The sequence below is a fragment of the Oryctolagus cuniculus genome, chromosome 11, assembly GCF_964237555.1.
Source record: "Oryctolagus cuniculus chromosome 11, mOryCun1.1, whole genome shotgun sequence".
Lineage (NCBI taxonomy): Eukaryota > Metazoa > Chordata > Mammalia > Lagomorpha > Leporidae > Oryctolagus > Oryctolagus cuniculus.
The window spans coordinates 51,813,069-51,829,572 of NC_091442.1; positions in this window are offsets into that span (position 1 = coordinate 51,813,069).

Genomic DNA, 16,504 nt, shown 5'->3' on the forward strand with positions numbered 1-16,504 from the left:
GGAAATCAAAAACTTTCTGGAAGTAAAGATGGTGGAATAGTGAGGGCGCGCACCGATAGTCCGGGAAAATTTAGTTTAATAAAAGGGGAGTTACGGTAGCCGCAGAAAATAGAACCAAAAAATTGCAGGGGAAACCCTTCTGGATGGAACAGGCGTGAATTGGAGGACCTACTGGGAGAACAAGGTCGCCCAACGCGCGGAAGCCAAGTCGCGGGACCGAGCCGCAGAAGCCCCAGGGTCTACGTGCCAGTGCTCCAAGGGGAGTGCATGCCACACAGACAACAGCGGGGAGACTTGGGACACTCAGGGCTCCGAGTCCACACATCGGCGCTGGAAGGGGAGGTGAGCTCAATAACCCGAGACATTGGTGGGGAAACGGGGGTCAGATTCTAGAGGGGGGCCGGAAAGTGCAGCAAACTCACTACCGGAAAGAAGGAAAAAAAAAAGCTTCGGGGTTTCTCTTCCCCCTAACCTTGCAAAGGTTACAAGGCTGCAACCCTTGAAGAATACCCAAGAGACAAAGAGCAGGCCTCCTCTTTGGATTTACATATCAATGGGGGAGAGTTAAGGAACTGAGTCACTACAATTCAGTAGCCTAGGCAACCCAGTGGGAGTCCAGAGGAGCCAAAGACTGGAAGCTAAATACCATCAATGCTGCACAGCCCTGCCCTGCGGTGTTACTTACCCCCTGAATAAATAAAATAAATAAATAAATAAAAAGAGAGAGATTTACCACGCATAACCTGAGGGTGTCACCTTTGCACACCCTTAACCAGGAAAACCAGGCAGAGCTCTCAGGCCGCACCCATCTCAAGCCTCCAAGGCTCCTCCAACAGCAGGCAGTCCACTTAACACGGACACAGTATAAAAAAAAAAAAAAGAAAAGAAAAAAAAACGCACAGTGACGCAAGAAGAATTAACTATGCCGAGTAACAAACACAGAAATAGAGGGAGCAAGATCAACGATGACACTATGATGCCTCCAAATAAGCAAAACACTCCAAGCCAAGAGTATGAAGATGATGAGATAGAAGAAATGCAAGATACGGATTTCAAAAAATTTATGATAAGAACATTTAGAAGTTTTCAAAAGCAAATCCTTGAACTACAGAAATCCTTAATGGACAAGATTGAAAATCTCTCTCGTGAAAATGAAATTTTAAGGAAGAGTCAAAATGAAACTCAGAAACTAGTAGAACAGGAAAGTGTAATAGTCAAGAGAAATCAAAATGAAATGAAGAGCTCAATAGATCAAATGACAAACACATTAGAAAGCCTTAAAAACAGAATGGGTGAAGCAGAAGAGAGAATATCGGACTTAGAAGATAGAGCACAGGAAAACATACAGTCAAACCAAAGAAAAGAAGAGGAAATTAGAAACCTAAAAAATATTGTTGGGAATCTACAGGATACTATTAAAAAAACCAACATTCGAGTTCTAGGAGTTCCTGAAGGCATGGAGAGAGAGAAAGGATTGGAAGGCCTTTTTAGTGAGATACTAGCAGAGAACTTTCCAGGTTTGGAGAAGGACAGAGATATCCTAGTACAGGAAGCTCATAGAACCCCCAATAAACATGACCAAAAGAGATCCTCACCACGACACGTTGTAATTAAACTCTCCACAGTGAAACATAAAGAAAAGATCCTAAAATGTGCAAGAGAGAAACGTCAGATTACTCTCAGAGGATCTCCAATCAGACTCACAGCAGACTTCTCATCAGAAACCCTACAAGCTAGGAGGGAATGGCGAGACATAGCCCAGGTGCTAAGAGAGAAAAATTGCCAGCCCAGAATATTATATCCTGCCAAGCTCTCATTTGTGAATGAAGGTGAAATAAAGACCTTTCATAGCAAACAGAAATTGAAGGACTTTGTGGCCACTCGTCCGGCCCTGCAAAAGATACTTAAAGATGTGCTACACTCAGAAACACAGAAACACGGCCATCAATATGAAAGAAGGGAAAGGAATAACACCTACCAGTAAAAGAGCATGGGTAGCTCAAAGCATATACTAGAAAATATTTCCGGGAAAATGGCAGGGCAAAGTCACTATGTATCAATTGTCACATTGAACATTAATGGTCTGAATTCTTCAGTTAAAAGACACCGTTTGGCTGACTGGCTCACAGAACACAACCCAACTATTTGTTGCCTACAAGAAACACATCTCTCTAACAAAGAGGCATGCAGACTGAAAGTGAAAGGTTGGAAAAAGATATTCCATGCCAACAGAAACCAAAAAAAAGCAGGTGTAGCCATATTAATATCAGACAAAATAAACTTTAATACAAAAACTGTTAAGAGAGACAAAGAGGGACACTATATAATGATTAAGGGTTCAATTCAACAGGAAGATGTAACTATTATAAATGTATATGCACCTAATTACAGGGCACCGGTCTATTTAAAAGATATGTTAAGGGACTTAAAGGGAGATTTAGATTCCAATACAATAGTACTGGGGGACTTCAATACTCCACTCTCAGAAATAGACAGATCAACAGGACAGAAGATCAACAAGGAAACAGCAGATTTAATTGACACTATTGCCCAAATGGATCTAACAGATATCTACAGAACTTTCAACCCTACATCTACAGACTTCACATTCTTCTCAGCAGCGCATGGAACCTTCTCTAGGATTGATCACATACTAGGCCATAAAGCAAGTCTCAGCAAATTTAAAAGAATTAGAATCATACCATGCAGCTTCTCAGACCACAGCGGGATGAAGCTGGAAATTAGCAACTCAGGAAACCCCAGAAAGTATGCTAACACATGGAGACTGAACAACATGCTCCTGAATGAACACTGGGTCATTCAAGAAATCAAAAGAGAAATCAAAAACTTTCTGGAAGTAAATGAAGACAACAACACAACATATCAAAACTTATGGGATACAGCAAAAGCAGTATTGAGAGGCAAATTTATAGCAATAGGTACCTATATCAAGAAATTGGAAAGGTACCAAATAAATGAGCTTTCAATTCACCTCAAGGACCTAGAAAAACCTACAGCAAACCAGACCCAAATCTAGTAGGAGAAGAGAAATAATAAAAACAAAGAAGAAATCAACAGGATTGAATCAAGAAAAACATTACAAAAAATCAGCCAAACGAGGAGCTGGTTTTTTGAAAAATAAACAAAATTGACACCCCATTGGCCCAACTAACTAAAAAAAGAAAAGACCCAAATCAATAAAATCAGAGATGAAAAAGGAAATGTAACAACAGACACCACAGAAATAAAAAGAATCATCAGGAATTACTACAAGGACTTGTATGCCAGCAAACAGGGAAACCTATCAGAAATGGATAGATTCCTGGACACATGCAACCTACCTAAATTGAACCAGGAAGACATCGAAAACCTAAACAGACCCATAACTGAGACAGAAATTGAAACAGTAATAAAGGCCCTCCCAACAAAGAAAAGCCCAGATGGATTCACTGCTGAATTCTACCAGACATTTAAAGAAGAACTGACTCCAATTCTTCTCAAACTATTCAGAACAATCGAAGAAGAGGGAATCCTCCAAAATTCTTTCTATGAAGCCAGCATCACCTTAATTCCTCAGCCGGAAAAAGATGCAGCACTGAAAGAGAATTACAGACCAATATCCCTGATGAACATAGAGGCAAAAATCCTCAATAAAATTCTCGCCAATAGAATGCAACAACACATCAGAAAGATCATCCACCAGGACCAAGTGGGATTTATCCCTGGTATGCAGGGATGGTTCAACATTCGCAAATCAATCAATGTGAAACACCACATTAACAGACTGCAGAAGAAAAACCATATGATTATCTTAATAGATGCCGAGAAAGCATTTGATAAAATACAACACCCGTTCATGATGAAAACTCTAAGCAAACTGGGTTTGAAGGAGCATTCCTCAATACAATCAAAGCAATCGATGAAAAACCCACAGCCAACATCCTATTGAATGGGGAAAAGTGGAAGCATTTCCACTGAGATCTGGTACCAGACAAGGATGTCCACTCTCACCACTGCTATTCAATATAGTTCTGGAGGTTCTAGCCAGAGCTATTAGGCAAGAAAAAAATTAAAGGGATACAAAGTGGGAAGGAAGAACTCAAACTATCCCTCTTTGCAGATGACATGATTCTTTATGTAGGGGACCCAAAGAACTCTACTAAGAGACTATTGGAACTCATAGAAGAGTTTGGCAAAGTAGCAGGGTATAAAATCGATGCACAAAAATCAACAGCCTTTGTATACACAGACAATGCCATGGCTGAGGAAGAACTTCTAAGATCAATCCCATTCACAATAGCTACAAAAACAAGCAAATACCTTGGAATAAATTTAACCAAGGACGTTAAAGATCTCTACGATGAAAATTACAAAACCTTAAAGAAAGAAATAGAAGAGGATACCAAGAAATGGAAAAATCTTCCATGCTCATGGATTGGAAGAATCAATATCATCAAAATGTCCATTCTCCCAAAAGCAATTTATAAATTCAATGCAATACCAATCAAGATACCGAAGACCTTCTTCTCAGATCTGGAAAAAATGGTGCTGAAATTCATATGGAGGCACAAGAGACCTCGAATAGCTAAAGCAATCTTGTACAACAAAAACAAAGCCGGAGGCATCACAATACAAGACTTCAGGACATACTACAGGGCAGTTGTAATCAAAACAGCATGGTACTGGTACAGAAACAGATGGATAGACCAATGGAACAGAATTGAAACACCAGAAATCAATCCAAACATCTACAGCCAACTTATATTTGATCAAGGATCTAAAACTAATTCCTGGAGCAAGGACAGTCTATTCAATAAATGGTGCTGGGAAAATTGGATTTCCACGTGCAGAATCATGAAGCAAGACCCCTACCTTACACCTTACACAAAAATCCACTCATCATGGATTAAAGACCTAAATCTACGACCTGACACCATCAAGTTATTAGAGAACATTGGAGAAACCCTTCAAGATATTGGCACAGGCAAAGAATTTCTGGAAAAGACCCGGGAGGCACAGGCAGTCAAAGCCAAAATCAACTATTGGGATTGCATCAAATTGAGAAGTTTCTGTACTGCAAAAGAAACAGTCAGGAGAGTGAAGAGACAACCGACAGAATGGGAAAAAATATTTGCAAACTATGCCACAGATAAAGGGCTAATAACCAGAATCTACAAAGAGATCAAGAAACTCCACAAAAACAAAACCAACAACCCACTTAAGAGATGGGCCAAGGACCTCAATAGACATTTTTCAAAAGAGGAAATCCAAATGGCCAACAGGCACATGAAAAAATGTTCAAGGTCACTAGCAATCAGGGAAATGCAAATCAAAACCACAATGAGGTTTCACCTCACCCCAGTTAGAATGGCTCACATGCAGAAATCTACCAACAACAGATGCTGGCGAGCATGTGGGGAAAAAGGGACACTAACCCACTGTTGGTGGGAATGCAAACTGGTCAAGCCACTATGGAAGTCAGTCTGGAGATTCCTCAGAAACCTGAATATAGCCCTATCGTTCGACCCAGCCATCCCACTCCTTGGAATTTACCCAAAGGAGTTTAAATTGGCAAACAAAAAAGCGGTCTGCACCCTAATGTTTATTGCAGCTCAATTCACAATAGCCAAGACCTGGAACCAACCTAAATGCCCATCAACAGTAGACTGGATAAAGAAATTATGGGATATGTACTCTTTAGAATACTATACCGCAGTAAGAAACAACGAAATCCAGTCATTTGCAACCAAATGGAGGAATCTGGAACACATCATGCTGAGTGAAATAAGCCAGTCCCAAAGCGGCAAATACCATATGTTCGCCCTGATCGGTGACAACTGACTGAACACCAAAAAGGAAACCTCCTGAAGTGAAATGGACACTATGAGAAATGGTGACTTGATCAGCATAGCCCTGACTGTTAATGAACAACTTAATACATTATCCCTCTTAGTAGTTTTTTTGTCTGTTCTACTTAATATGACTGGTTTAATTCTGTAATTAACACACAGTTATTCTTAAGTGTTGAAATTTAACTGAAATGTGATCCCTGTTAAACATAAGAGTAGGAATTAGAGAGGGAAGAGATTTACAATTTGGGACATGCTCAAGCCCCAAATGGTAGAGTTAGAAACATACCAGGGGACTCCAATTCAATCCCATCAAGGTGGCATGTACCAATGCCATCTCACCAGTCCAAGTGATCAATTTCAGTTCACAATTGATTATAATGAAAGGACTCAGAGTCAAAGGAAGCACATAAACAAGTGTAGTACCTGCTAATACTAACCGATAGAATAAATAAAGGGGAGAGTGATCCAACATGGGAAGCGAGATACTCAGCAGACTCATAGAATGGCGGATGTCCTAAACAGCACTCTGGCCTCAGAATCAGCCCTAAAGGCATTCGGATCTGGCTGAAAAGTCCATGAGAGTATTTCAGGCATGGAAAGCCAAGACACTCTGGCAAAAAAAAAAAAACCTAAATGAAAGATCTCTGTGATGAGATCCCAGTGGAAAGAACAAGTCTTCAAACAAGGAGGTACCTTTCTCTGAAGGGAGGAGAGAACCTCCACTTTGACTATGACCTTGTCTAAACAAGATAAGAGTCGGTGAACTCAAAAGGCTTCCATAGCCTTGGAAACTCATGACTGGAGCATAGGGAGATTACTGATGCCATAAACAGGAGTGTCAATTTGTAAAGTCAACAACAGGAGTCACTGTGCACTTATTCCTCATGTAGGATCTCTGTCCTCAATGTGCTGTACATTGAGACTTAATGCTATAATGAGTACTCAAACAGTATATTTCGCTTTGTGTTTCTATGGGGTTGCAAACTGTTGAAATCTTTACTTAATGTATACTAAACTGATCTTCTGTAAAAAAAAAAAAGAAATTATCAATTCCCAACTTGACTCTCACTGGGATTAAACATGACAATAGGTCTGATCTGATTTCATCAGCATTTAAAAAATCATCTATTATTTTTCACTTTATGTTTGTGTAGGAGTAAACTGTTGAAATCTTTACTTAATGTATGCTAAACTGATCTTCTGTATATAAAGAGAATTGAAAATGAATCCTCATGTGAATGGAAGGGGAGAGGGAGTGGGAAAGGGGAGGGATGCGGGTGGGAGAGACGATATGGGGGGAAAGCCATTGTAATCCATAAGCCGTACTTTGGAAATTTATATTCATTAAATAAAAGTTTAAAAAAAATGGGCAGAGGCTATGTGTTTCATCTCCTGCTTTATCTCTTGTGATTTGATCTGCCACATTATGACTCAGAAAGATAGCTCTTTCCCAAAGAGTTCCTTTGACTTCAGAATTAACAGACTCCAGATAGTAAGAAATAAATTTATTTTCTTGAGTTTGGTCTTGTGGTGCAGCAGAGTATTCCACTTGTACAATGCTTACATCCTATATCAGAGTGCTGATTTGAGCTATGGCTGCTCACTGTGAAATTCAGATTTCTGCTAATGCTACCAGGAAAGCATTGTATGATTGAACAAGTACTTAAGTTCCTGTCAAGGAACTGTGGTGTGGTATAATAGACTATGTCTCCACCTGCAGTGCCAGAAACCCATAGAGGTGCAGGTTCATGTCAGGTTCATATTCTGATCCAGGAATCTACTTCTGGCCTGGGAAAGTAGTAGACAGTGGCCTAAATGCTTGGGTCCCTGCATCCATGTGGGAGACCCAGAAAAAGTTCCTGGCTCCTGGCATCAGATTGGGTCAGCACCAGTTATTGCAGCCATTTGGGGATTGAATCAGCAGATGGAAGACTCTGTCTCTGCCTCTCCCTCAGTCTTTAATGCTGCATGTCAAATAAAAACTTAACTATTTTATTTAAAAGAGAGTTCCTGTCACCCAGATGCATGTTCTAGAGTTCCTGTCTCTTGATATTATCCTTGCCCAGTCATGCATAAAACAACAGATAAAATCGCTCTCTCTCTCTCTCTCTCCCTCCCTCTCTCTTTCCTTCACCTCTCTCACAAAAACTATATAAATAGCTAAATTTTGAAAAATGTTTTCTTTCCATAAAACCTGTTGTATGCCATTTTATCAAAAAAGAAAATAGACTAGGACAGAAAATAAATCAACAGATATTTTTAATACATGAAAGGGAAACCAATGTTAAGAAAATCAGAGGGGCCATCACTGTGGTGCAGTAGTGTAATTCTCTACTTGCAGTGCAGCATCCCATATGGGCACCAGTTCATGACCTGGCTGCTCCATATCCAATCTAGCTATCTGCTGTGGCCTGGTGAAACAGTAGAAGATGGCCCAAGTCCATATGCCCCTGTGCCCACATGGGAAACAAGGAAGAAGAACCTGGCTCTGGGTTTCAGATTGGCACATCTCCAGCCATCGTGGCCATTTGGGGAGTGAACCAGCAGATGGATGACCTTCTGTCTCCCTATCACTGTCTTGTATGCATTGGTTACATTTTTTGCACCAAATAATATCTTTTGTTCAACTTTCCATAATCACTTTGAAACACCCTCATATGTAAAATGAATATTTCATAAGGAAAAGAAGAAATGAAATTAATCAGCATAGATAAAAAGAAAACTACTCTAGGCAAAAACAAACTGAGGGGATCCAAATGCAAAGAAAAGACTTAAATAGTGGGAGGCACAACAGCTTATGGCATAGGAGGACACAAACATGAATAGATGATGGCTGGCTTCTCTAAGAAACAATGAAAGGAAACATTGAATATAACGAAAGAAAATATCTTTCCAAGCCTCATTCTTTATCTAATTATATTATTCCAAAATATTTAATGCATAGGATAGGTATTTTAGTTCATTGGATAAAGCTGTTACTTGGGATGCTCACATCCCTGCCTCTGCATCTATTTTACATTCATGTTAGTGCACTGTCAGGGAGACAGACTAACATGGTTCAAGCACTTGCATACTTCCACCCACACAGGAGATCTAGATTGGATTTCAGCCTCCTGGATTTGCCCTGGCTTTGATCCAGTTGTTACAGGCATATGGGGAGTGAACAAGCAGAAAAAGGAACTCTTTGCCATTTGTCTTTCAAATTGATAGGAATCAAAAATAAGCAGAGCAAAAGTTATATTTCTGAACAACAAAACACCAACATAACCATTGCAGATATCTGTTAAAGGAAGTTCTCTTGGTTGGAAGAAAATGATGCAAGATTAATACTTGGATTTGTTTAGTGGGGGATATCTTTTCTCTTCCAAGGGAGATTTGGATTTACAACATGATTCGCAGGCCAAAAAATTATCAACTTAAAAATTAACTTGCTATAGATTTATTGACTTAAGAGTCCCACCTGCATTTTTCTTATCAGAGCCAGACCAAGGACTGTCAGATGTCTTTGACTCCTTCATTAGCAGGAAAGAATCATTATCATTATAAATGGTAATCAAGTGTATAGGTAAATATAAAGAACTTTAAACTTTTTTATTCTCTTACTTTATTCAATGCATATGACTTTTTAAAAGATTTATTTATTTATTTGACAGGTAGAGTTATAGACAGTGAGAGGGAGAGACAGAGAGACAGTTCTTCCTTCCATTGGTTCACCCCCCAAATGGCTGCTATGGCTGGAGCTATGCCAATCCAAAGCCAGGAGCCAGGTACTTCTTCCTGGTCTCCCATGCGGGTGCAGGGCCCAAGCACTTGGGCCATCCTCCACTGCCTTCCCAGGCCACAGCAGAGAGCTGGACTGAAAGAGGAGCAACCAGAACTAGAACCCGGTGCCCATATGGGATTCTGACACTGAAGGTGGAGGATTAGCCAAGTGAGCCTCAGCACCGGCCCAGTATATGACTTTTTGAAGCAAGACTTATCACACTATGTGAGAAATGGATACATTCAATCACTATTTAAATAAAAGTTTAAAATAGTGCAGTGTAGAGGAATCATAAATAGAACTATACAATTGAAAAATCCCAATAATGTATATGAAACAGTGTGGTGATGTTATACATACAGCAAATTTTTCTAGCAATTAGTAATGAAATAAGCACATCATTCTTTGTAAATCAAAGGAAATTAATGGCAAATGGAGTGTAATTGTTTGATGGAGATGCAATGCTACAGATAGGACAACTTAAACATAAACCTATTTTCTCATAATTCTGCAGAATGAAAGTTCAAGAACTGCTTGGAGGTTAAGTTTATCCTGTGGTCTTTTGTTTCTATTCTTGGATGGCCAACTTCTCACCATGTCCTCACATGGCCTTTTTTCTCTGTTCCCCCATCCCAGTATTTCTCTTTTTTTTTTTTTTTTTGACAGGCAGAGTGGACAGTGAGAGAGAGAGAGACAGAGAGAAAGGTCTTCCTTTGCTGTTGGTTCACCCTCCAATGGCAGCCGCGGCCAATGCACTGCGCTGATCCGAAGGCAGGAGCCAGGTACTTATCCTGGTCTCCCATGGGGTGCAGGGCCCAAGCACCTGGGCCATCCTCCACTGCACTCCCTGGCCACAGCAGAGAGCTGGCCTGGAAGAGGGGCAACCGGGACAGAATCCGGCACCCCGACCGGGACTAGAACCCAGTGTGCCGGCACCACAAGGCGGAGGATTAGCCTAGTGAGCCGCAGCACCAGCCGTCCAGTATTTCTCTTAAAAATACTAATTGAATTGGGAAGGGGCCTACCTATAGGACCTCAATTAACCTTAATTACCCATTTGAGGGTTCTATCCCAAATACAGTCCCAAATACACAAATGGATTTTTTTTGTCCTTAAACATTTTTTTATTATTTTTTCTTTCAAACTTTTATTTAATAAATATAAATTTCCAAAGTACAGCTTATGGATTACAATAGCTTCCCCCCCATAACATCCCTCCCACCCACAACCCTCCCCTTTCCCACTCCCTCTCCCCTTCCATTCACATCAAGATTCATTTTCGATTCTCTTTATATACAGATCAGTTTAGCATACATTAAGTAAAGATTTCAACAGTTTGCTCCCACACAGAAGCATAAAGTGAAAAATACTGTTTGAGTACTAGTTATAGCATTAAATCTCAATGTACAGCACACCAAGGACAAAGATCCTACATGAGGAGTAAGTGCATAGTGACTCCTGTTGTTGACTTAACAAATTGACACTCTTGTTTATGGCATCAGTAATCACCCTAGGCTCTTGTCATGAGCTGCCAAGGCTATGGAAGCCCCCTGAGTTCACCGACTCTGATCACATTTAGACAAGGCCATGGTCAAAGTGGAAGTTCTCTCCTCCCTTCAGAGAAAGGTACCTCCTTCTTTGATGACCCATTCTTTCCACTGGGATCTCACTCACGGAGATCTTTCATTTAGGTTTTTTTTTTCCCCAGAGTGTCTTGGCTTTCCATGCCTGGAATACTCTCATGGGCATTTCAGCCAGATCGGAATGCCTTTAGGGCTGATTCTGAGGCCAGAGTGTTGTTTAGGACATTTGCCATTCTATGAGTCTGCTGTGTATCTCACTTCCCATGTTGGATCGTTCTCTCCCTTTTTTATTCTATCAGCTAGTATTTGCAGACACTATTCTTGTTTATGTGATCCCTTTGGTTCTTAGTCCTATCATTATTATCAATTGTGAACAGAAATTGATCACTGGGACTAGTGAGATGGCATTGGTACATGCCACCTTGATGGGATTGAATTGGAATCCCCTGATATGTTTCTAACTCTACCGTTTGAGGTAAGTCAGCTTGAGCATGTCCCGAATTGCACATCTCTTCCCTCTCTTATTCCCACTCTTATATTTAACAGCGATCACTTTTCAGTTAAGTTTCAGCACTTAAGAAGAATTGTGTATTGATTACAGTATTCAACCAAAAGTATTAAGTAGAACAAAAAAAAATACTAAGAGGGATAACATATTAAGCTGCTCATCAACAGTCAGGGTGAGGGCTGATCAAGTCACCGTTTCTCATAGTGTTCATTTCACTTTAACAGGTTTCCTTTTTGGTGCTTAGTTAGTTGTCACCTATCAAGGAGAACAGTGGTATTTGTCCCTTTGGGGTTGGCTTATTACACTCAGCATAATGTTTTCCAAATTCCTAACAGGGATCACTTTTCAGTTAAAATTTAAACACCTAAAAATAATTGTGTGTTAATTACAGAGTTCAACCAATGGTACTAGAACAAAAAAAATACTAAAATGGATAAAATATTACTTGTACATCAACTGTCAGGAGAAGAGCTGATCAAGTCACTGTTTCTCATAGTGACCACAAATGGATTTTGGGGAGAACACATTTACTCTATGACATTTAGTGAAGCAGGCAATAGAAGAACCACTATGCAATATTTAAAATATTTTCTGAATGTACACATTTACCTTAGTAGTTAAGGTATCAATTAAGATACCTGTGCATTACATTTTTCTACCAAAATATGATGCCCATCTCAAACTCCTGACACAAGCTTGCTGCATGGATGGACCCTGGTAGGTAGTGATGACGGCTCAAGAAACCAGGTTTCAGCTACCTATGACAAAGACTTGGATTGAGTTCCCAGGTCTTAGCTCCAGTGAGGCCCAGGCCACACCCAGCCACAGCAAAGATTTGGAAAGTAAACCAATTGTGGGAGGTTAATTTTATCTATATCTCAATGAATAAAATAATTGCTTAATAGTCATTAGTAATTTCCATGAGTCAAAACTGAAGTAGTAAATCAGAAACAGAGGAACAATTTTGATGAACCAGAGAGAAAATAAAACAAGTAGCAGAAATAATTTAAGCTATATTAATAGCTTAGAAGTAAAGTGACTAAAAATAAAGGCTGCAGTTGTCAAACTTGATCAAAAAACAAGAGATTTCAGTGTGCCACCTGAAAGTGCTCTGTTTAAAAACTAAGGCAAAAACAGACTAAAAGTGAAAGGATGTAAAAAGATACCTACAGTTAGTTGGGTATACAGCTTAGATTACACATCAGAATGGCATAATCAATCTTAATGTATCTATAGGCTCAAAAGACAAGAAACAAAGTCCATGAAAGTAAACAAGGAACTGAAAAAAATAACAAATAGTGTTAGGCTATTTATGTTCATTTTATAGTAATTGATAACAACTGATAAAAATCAAATATAAACATAAATGACAGTATAATAATCTAAGTAATATTTGTACACCACTCTATAGAACCAATATAAAACACCTGCTGAGCCATAATGCAAGAAAAATCAGAGGCTAGCAATTTTACATAGTTGGTAAAGCAACTGCCTTTACCAGCACCCATACAGGCACTGGTGCATGCTCTGGATGGTCCACTTTGACCCAGCTCCCTGCTGATGGCCTGGGCAAAGCAAAAAAAGATGGACCATAGGCTTGAGACCCTGGTAGCCATGTAGAGAATTGGAAAAATCTTCTGGCTTCAGGTTTGACCCAACCCTAGCCATTGAAGCCATCTGGGAATTAACCAGTGCTTGGAATAATTCTCTGTCTCTATCTCTCCCTTTCTGTAACTCTTTCAAAGAAAGAAATCTATAGAAATAGGATGTTTCTAGAGATAACATGAAAAGTACAAGATTTTTTGAAAGACTAAAATCATAAAGTAGTCTCCGATCATGTTAGATTAAGTTATGGGTCATTTTTTTTAAATTAACAAAAGCCTTCAAAATTTAAAAATTGGGTAACTATATACTCCTAAAATATCTGAGAGATTTTTCCATTTCTTGGTATCCTCTTCTATTTCTTTCTTTAAGGTTTTGTAATTTTCATCGTAGAGATCATTAATGTCCTTGGTTAAGTTTATTCCAAGGTATTTGCTTGTTTTTGTAGCTATTGTGAATGGGATTGATCTTAGAAGTTCTTCCTCAGCCATAGCATTGTCTGTGTATACAAAGGCTGTTGATTTTTGTGCATTGATTTTATATCCTGCTACTTTGCCAAACTCTTCTATGAGTTCCAATAGTCTCTTAGTAGAGTTCTTTGGGTCCCCTACATAAAGAATCATATCATCTGCAAAGAGGCATAGTTTGAGTTCTTCCTTCCCAATTTGTATCCCTTTAATTTCTTTTTCTTGCCTAATAGCTCTGGCTAGAACCTCCAGAACTATATTGAATAGCAGTGGTGAGAGTGGGCATCCCTGTCTGGTACCAGATCTCAGTGGAAATGCTTCCAACATTTCCCCATTCAATAAGATGTTGGCGGTGGGTTTTTCATCGATTGCTTTGATTGTATTGAGGAATGTTCCTTCCAAACCCAGTTTGCTTAGAGTTTTCATCATGAACGGGTGTTGTATTTTATCAGATGCTTTCTCGGCATCTATTGAGATAATCATATGGTTTTTCTTGTGCAGTCTGTTAATGTGGTGTATCACATTGATTGTCTTGCACACATTAAACCATCCCTGCATACCAGGGATAAATCCCACTTGGTCCTGGTGGATGATCTTTCTGATGTGTTGTTGCATTCTATTGGCGAGAATTTTATTGAGGATTTTTGCATCTATGTTCATAAAGGAGATTGGTCTGTAATTCTCTTTCAATGCTGCATCTTTTTCCGGCTTAGGAATTAAGGTGATGCTGGCTTCATAGAAAGAATTTGGGAGGATTCCCTCTTCTTCAATTGTTCTGAATAGTTTGAGAAGAATTGGAGGTAGTTCTTCTTTAAATGTCTGGTAGAATTCAGCAGTGAATCCATCTGGTCCTGGGCTTTTCTTTGTTGGGAGGGCCTTTATTACTGTTTCAATTTCTGTCTCAGTTATGGGTCTGTTTAGGTTTTCGATGTCTTCCTGGTTCAATTTAGGTAGGTTGCATGTGTCCAGGAATCTATCCATTTCTGATAGGTTTCCCTGTTTGCTGGCATACAAGTCCTTGTAGTAATTCCTGATGATTCTTTTTATTTCTGTGGTGTCTGTTGTTACGTTTCCTTTTTCATCTTTGATTTTGTTGATTTGGGTCTTTTCTCTTCTTTTTTTAGTTAGTTGGGCCAATGGGGTGTCAATTTTGTTTATTTTTTCAAAAAACCAGCTCCTCGTTTGGCTGATTTTTTGTAATGTTTTTCTTGATTCAGTCCTGTTGATTTCTTCTCTGGTTTTAATTATTTCTCTTCTCCTATTAGTTTTGGGTCTGCTTTGCTGTAGGTTTTCTAGATCCTTGAGGTGAATTGAAAGCTCATCTATTTGGTGCCTTTCCAATTTCTTGATGTAGGCACCTATTGATATAAACTTTCCTCTTAACACTGCTTTTGCTGCGTCCCATAAGTTTTGGTATGTTGTGCTGTTATCCTCATTTACTTCCAGAAAGTTTTTGATTTCTCTTTTGATTTCTTCTATGACCCATTGTTCATTCAGGAGGATGTTGTTCAATCTCCATGTGTTTGCGTATGCTCTAGGGATTCCTGAGTTGCTAATTTCCAACTTCATTCCTTTATGGTCTGAGAAGCTGCATGGTATGATTCTAATTCTTTTGAATTTGCTGAGACTTGCTTCATGGCCTAGTATGTGGTCAATCCTAGAGAAGGTTCCATGTACTGCTGAGAAGAATGTAAAATCTTTAGCTGTAGGATTGAAAGTTCTGTATATATCTGTTAGATCCATTTGGGCTATAGTGTCGATTAAATCTACTGTATCTTTGTTGATCTTCTGTCCTATTGATCTTTCTATTTCTGAGAGTGGAGTATTGAAATCCCCCAGTACTATTGTATTGGGGTCTAAGTCTCCCTTTAAGTCCATTAACAAATCTTTTAGATAAACCGGTGCCCTGTAGTTAGGTGCATATACATTGATAATTGTTATATGTTCTTGTTGTATTCATCCCTTAATCATTATATAGTGTCCCTCTTTGTCTCTCTTAACAGTTTTTGTGGTAAAGTTTATGTTGTCCGATATTAAGATGGCTACGCCCGCTCTTTTTTCATATCTGTTGGCATGGTATACCTTTTTCCAGCCTTTCACTTTCAGTCTGTATGGATCTTTGTTGGAAAGATGTGTTTCTTGTAAGCAGCAAATAGATGGGTTTTGTTCCTTAACTCAATCAGCCAATCGGTGTCTTTTAAGTGGACAGTTCACGCCATTCACGTTCAATGTGACTAATGATAAGTGGTAACTTTGCCCTGCCATTTGCCAAAGATAAGTTCTAATATATGCTTTGAATTCCCTGTGATCTTTTGCTGTGAGGTTTCCTTCCTTTACCTTCTTTCATATTGATGACCGTGTTTCTGTGTTTCTGTGTGTAACACATCTTTAAGCATCTTCTGCAGGGCTAAACGAGTGGCCACAAATTCTTTCAATTTCTGTTTGCTATGAAAAGTCTTTATTTCACCTTCATTCACAAATGATAGCTTTGCAGGATATAATATTCTGGGCTGGCAGTTTTCTCTCTTAGTACCTGGGCTATATCTCGCCATTCCCTCCTAGCTTGTAGGGTTTCTGATGAGAAGTCAGCTGTGAGTCTGATTGGAGATCCTCTGAGAGTAATCTGACGTTTCTCTCTTGCACATTTTAGGATCTTTTCTTTATGTTTCACTGTGGAGAGTTTAATTACAACGTGTCGTGGTGAGGATCTCTTTTGGACGTGTTTATTA